We start from the raw sequence: 6,000 nt of genomic DNA, 5'->3' as shown, positions 1-6,000 counted from the left end.
AACTCTAGAAAAACTAGGGATAACAGGAACATACCTCAATATTGTAAAAGCAATCTATGCTAAGCCTCAGGCTACCATCATTCTGAATGGAGAAAAACTGAAGGCATTCCCTCTAAAATCTGGAACAAGACAGGGATGCCCTCTCTCTCCACTTCTGTTCAACATAGCTCTCGACACACTGGCCGGAGCAATTAGACAAACGAAAGAAATTAAAGGCATAAAAATAGGAAAAGAAGAACTTAAATTATCACTATTTGCAGATGATATGATTCTATACCTAGCAGACCCAAAAGGCTCTACAAAGAAACTATTAGAGCTAATAAATGAATTCAGCAAAGTGGCAGGATATAAAATCAACACGCATAAATCAAAGGCATTCCTGTATATCAGTGACAAATCCTCTGAAATGGAAATGAGGACAACCACTCCATTCAAAATATCTTCAAAAAAAATAAAATACTTGGGAATCAACCTAACAAAAGAGGTGAAAGACTTATACAATAAAAACTACAGAACCCTAAAGAGAGAAATAGAAGAAGATCTTAGAAGATGGAAAAATATACCCTGTTCATGGATAGGCAGAACTAACATCATCAAAATGGCGATATTACCAAAAGTTCTCTTTAGGTTTAATGCAATGCCAATCAAAATCCCAACGGCATTTCTTGTAGAAATAGAGAAAGCAATCATGAAATTCATATGGAAAAATAAAAGACCCAGAATAGCAAAAACAATGCTAAGCAGGAAGTGTGAATCAGGCGGTATAGCGATACCAGACTTCAAACTATACTATAGAGCAATAGTAACAAAAACAGCATGGTACTGGTACCAAAACAGGCGGGTGGACCAATGGTACAGAATAGAGGACACAGAAACCAATCCACAAAACTACAACTATCTTATATTTGATAAAGGGGCTAAAAGCATGCAATGGAGGAAGGATAGCATCTTCAACAAATGGTGCTGGGAAAACTGGAAATCCATATGCAACAAAATGAAACTGAATCCCTTTCTCTCGCCATGCACAAAAGTGAATTCAAAATGGATCAAGGAGCTTGATATCAAATCAGAGACACGCTGTCTGATAGAAGAAAAAGTTGGCTACGATCTACAGTCGGTGGGGTCGGGCTCCAAATTCCTCAATAGGACACCCATAGCACAAAAGTTAATAACTAGAATCAACAAATGGGACTTACTCAAACTAAAAAGTTTTTTCTCAGCAAAAGAAACAATAAGAGAGGTAAATAGGGAGCCTACACCCTGGGAACAAATCTTTACTCCTCACACTTCAGATAGAGCCCTAATATCCAGAGTATACAAAGAACTCAAAAAATTAGAAAATAAGAGAACAAACAACCCAATCAACAAATGGGCCAAGGACCTGAACAGACACTTCACAGAGGAGGACATACAGTCAATCAACAAGTACATGAAAAAATGCTCAACATCTCTAGCTGTCAGAGAAATGCAAATCAAAACCACCCTAAGATACCATCTCACTCCAGTAAGATTGGCAGCCATTAGGAAGTCAAACAACAACAAGTGCTGGCGAGGATGTGGGGAAAAGGGTACACTTGTACATTGCTGGTGGGACTGCAGATTGGTGCAGCCAATTTGGAAAGCAGTATGGAGATTTCTTGGAAAGCTGGGAATGGAGCCACCATTTGACCCAGCTATTCCCCTTCTTGGTCTATTCCCTAAAGACCTAAAAAGAGCATGCTACAGGGACACTGCTACATCGATGTTCATAGCAGCACAGTTCACAATAGCAAGACTGTGGAACCAACCCAGATGCCCTTCAATAGACGAATGGATAAAAAAAATGTGGCATTTATACACAATGGAGTATTACTCTGCATTAAAAAATGACAAAATCATAGAATTTACAGGGAAATGGATGGCATTAGAGCAGATTATGCTAAGTGAAGCTAGCCAATCCCTAAAAAACAAATGCCAAATGTCTTCTTTGATATAAGGAGAGTAACTAAGATCAGAGTAGGGACGAAGAGCAGGAGAAGAAGATTAACGTTTAACAGGGATGAGAGGTGGGAGGGAAAGGGAGAGAGAAGGGAAATTGCATGGTAATGGAAGGAGACCCTCAGGGTTATACAGTGGAGGGGGTAGAGAGAGAGGAGGGGAGGGGAGGGGAGAGGTGGGGAGGGGGGAGGGGGGAGGATGGGAAAGGCAGCGGAGCACAACAGACACTGGTATGGCAATATGTAAATCAATGGATGTGTAACTGATGTGATTCTGCAATCTGTGTATGGGGTGAAGGTGGGAGTTCATAACCCACTTGAATCAAAGTGTGGAATATGATATGTCAAGAAATTTGTAATGTTTTGAACAACCCACAATAAAAAATTAAAAAAAAAGGAACAAACATTTTCAAATTCTTTTCTCTCCCAACAAAGGAATTAGTCAAGGTTTTGTTTCAAGACAAAACAAAGAAGAGGAAGCAGGCATCTTTCTACATGAATGAAGTACGTAATTCGTGAGGCGATGAAAAATACAGCTGCAGTTTTGCCAATAATTTCCTGTGCCTGTGTAAATAGTACCATATTCTCTGAAGCTTTTCTCCTTCAAAAAGGTAAATTCAGCATTGCCAGTAAGCAGGGGCAGGAACAAATATACTTGGTCTCCAAATTCTTTGTGAGCAAGATCACATTCTTCCCATCCAACATCTTAAGAGTCTTCAGATACTAAATGAATGGTCACTTCCAGGCTGGAGAACCGGGTTAGGAACACGTTAAGTGTAAGTAACCAATTACAGTTAGCTGTTAGTATCTTTGCAATTGGTGAAGACTGAGTGGGGAAGGAAGATGGACACAGCCAGACTTTCTTGGTTCCATTTCCCTTCCTTGTTAGGCAGAACAGTGTGCTACTATTTGACAAACATTTCATTCTTCCACCCAAAGGAAAAACAAAAAAGTAAGTTTGCCATCAAGTCCATTTGGAGAACCTCGTAGGGAAGGGATTGTTTAAATTTATTTAAGTCAGTGTTGCCCCAAATTTATTTGGCCAAGGAAAGTGCAATTCAGGGAGATCTTATTAAAATCTCAGAAAACATCAAAATGCATTTTAGGGAACATGCATTTCAGGGAACATCATCTCCTGGGCATAGGCTCTGCAGAATGTCCCTGCAACCTCCCACTCCCATTCAGCATCAGGATTAACTTGATATTTGTAAAAAAGAGGCTACACATTTTCCCAAACCCACAGGTCAGAGGACAGGATCTCAGCTCCTGTCCATCCTTCTGTATTTAAATTATGAGTCAAGTGGTCAAAGTGCTGCCTCTCCTCCCTCAAACCTGCTCTGCCCTGGGAGGGCTGCCCACTGAAAGAGGAAATCAGCCACTTCCTGCCAAGGAGCCCTAGGCCCAAAGGAGATTTTGGTGCAGCAGGCCTTTGACTCACTAGACTGGGGATCTCTAGTTTTGAGATTTTTTTCATGTCAGAGGAAAAACACCTCTTGAAAAGATTCTTTATCCTTGAACAGCACATCTGGTGGTGGTGGGGGAACCAAAAATGAACATAGTCAGATTTTTGTAGTCTTATTTTCTATTCTGTTCTACATATTATCAATGGGAAACATACTTTCCTTCCTCCATTTCTTTCTTCTCTCAGCAAAATCTAGTTCAGGAAAAGTAAAAATGGTTATGACAGCTTTTTTTTTTTTTAGTTATTATAGCCATTTTCTCTCTCTCTCTCTCTCTCTCTCTCTCTCTCTCTCTCTCTCTCTCTCTTTAGTTGTAGATGGACACAATATTTTTACTTTTTATTTATTTATTTTTACGTGGTGCTGAGGATTGAACCCAGGGCCTCATGCATGCGAGGCAAGCACTCTACCACTGAGTCACAATCCCAGCCCTATATGTCATTTTCTATCAGAAAACACAATATCTGTGTCTGCTCTTCTGAATTCTCTTCTTGGTTTCCTTGTCACCAAATATTTTCCTATTCTTGGCTAAAATGTCAGACACTATAAATCTGCATGTAACTTCTGATGATTCTGTTGCACCTTTGAACCAAAATTCTGTATGAGGAAACCTGGGCTGCAAAGTGTTTAGGAAAAAGAAGGAGGTGGAAGGAACTGGAAAAGGGGTGTGAATGGGCGTCAAAGTTCAGTCATGATAATAAATAAGCAAACCAACAATTGCATGAACCTTATTAGGAGACTCCTAAGTTCTTAAGAAATAGGAGAAAAATAGAGGAGACAGGGGTCTCTGGATTGGAGAATGGGCCTGTGATAGGAGAGGAAGTATAATACTGTATGAAAAGTTTGCTTACAACATATAATATAGAACGGAATATGCTTATTAGGTCACTTCCCCCACTAATAAGGAATAATTTGATTTTTTTTCCAACTCTTTAGTTTATTCCTTCAACTAGCACTAAGTCAGCCACCACATGCTAACACCCAAATGCTACCTCCCATGCCAACGTGGATAACACAACCCCTAGGAAACCCCAGGTGCCATGATATAGGGAGGAAACTTGACTGAAGTTACTATATTCAAAAAGATCTTTCTCCAGGCACACACGAGTACAGTTGTTCCTTGGTACCCAGGCCTCAGAAGAGATACTCAAATCTCTTATATAAAATGGGACAATATTTGCATATAACCTACACACATCCTTATGTGGTTTATTTACAATACCTAATGCAACATAAATGCCATGTAAGTAGCTGTTCCTTTAACTAGCAACTGTTCCATTGAAGAAATAAGGACAAGAAAAAAATTTGTACATGCAATTTTTTCCAGATATTTTTGATCCAAGGTTGGTTGAATCCGTGAATGCAGAATCCAAAAATATAGAGGGCAAACTATATAGAGGATTTAGGTTAGTTAAAGGATTGCTCTCAGCTGCAAGTAACCAACAAAGTGGCTTAAATAAAAAGGAAAGAAATCTAGAGGGAGACACCTGCAGGTTTCAGTTCAGGACCTCATCAAAGTCAGTCTAACGTTTGCAACTTTTATAGCCTTTTCCTTATGGTCCTAAGATAATTGCCTCTGCTCTAGATAACACATCTACATCCAATCTTTTTCTTTGGGCCTGAGAATAAGGGAATGGAGGTGGGTCCAGTGATGCCTTTGTCTTCTATCAGGAAAGATACATGTTTCCCAGAAGCCTAGCAAGTTTTGACTTATAACTCTTCAGCTAAAACCATGTGACATGGATATATATGCCTAGCTTCAAGGGAGGCTGGAAAAGAGTGTGTCAACAAGAATCTTGAGTAGGTAGGTTTATTGGCTTTGCCAATGATAAAGTTATACCTGAGGATTAAATGGGAAATCAGATCAGGGGTCCCATCATAAAGCCCCTAAGACCACACTCTGCTCATCACTGCACTTGATCGCTTATCATTGAGCAGTGACTTTGTTCTCATTTAAAAGAAAAGCTTTAAAATTAGTCCATTATTTTTTTCCCCCAGACCACTCAGGTTTTCCAAAAACCCTCAAGTTTCTTTGGTTTACATCAAAGACCTGCCTAATTTGCTCCCAAGAGGAACCCTACCACAATGGTAAAGTTGTGTATTTCCACAGGGATTTTCCCTAAACTGTTAATGAGTTGTGACTTCCTTATATGTGCATGCAGACAAAACTGGAGCACTTCAAGCAGGTAGACAGAATTTGAACCAGATGGTTCAAGGAAAGGAAACCGGATTAGCAGATCATTTCAAACACCTCCATGTGTTGACTGAAATCCATAAGGGGAATGACAAAACATGGACCTTATTTTCTCAACAAACTGTGCACCATCCTGAATATTAAACATTGAGTTGAGAGAATGGTACAGCAAGCTCTGGTTTTTCTTTCCTTGTCATTAGAACCATCAGCCTAGTTTTGCCTCATTAATGTCACTACAGAAGGGGGGTGTGGGGATACGATACTGGTTTATAAACTCATGGTGCTGAGGGACCTGTGGTGATCTCAGGGCTACAGCATTTGAATAAATTGGAGGTGGCAAGGGTGTGTCCAATTTCCATGAGTTCCTGTA

This window comes from Marmota monax, unplaced genomic scaffold, assembly GCF_021218885.2.
Source record: "Marmota monax isolate L192 unplaced genomic scaffold, Marmota_monax_Labrador192_F-V1.1 WCK01_AAM20220418_F8-fsc00018, whole genome shotgun sequence".
Taxonomy (NCBI): Eukaryota; Metazoa; Chordata; class Mammalia; order Rodentia; family Sciuridae; genus Marmota; species Marmota monax.
Note: the sequence above shows the minus strand (reverse complement) of the source record.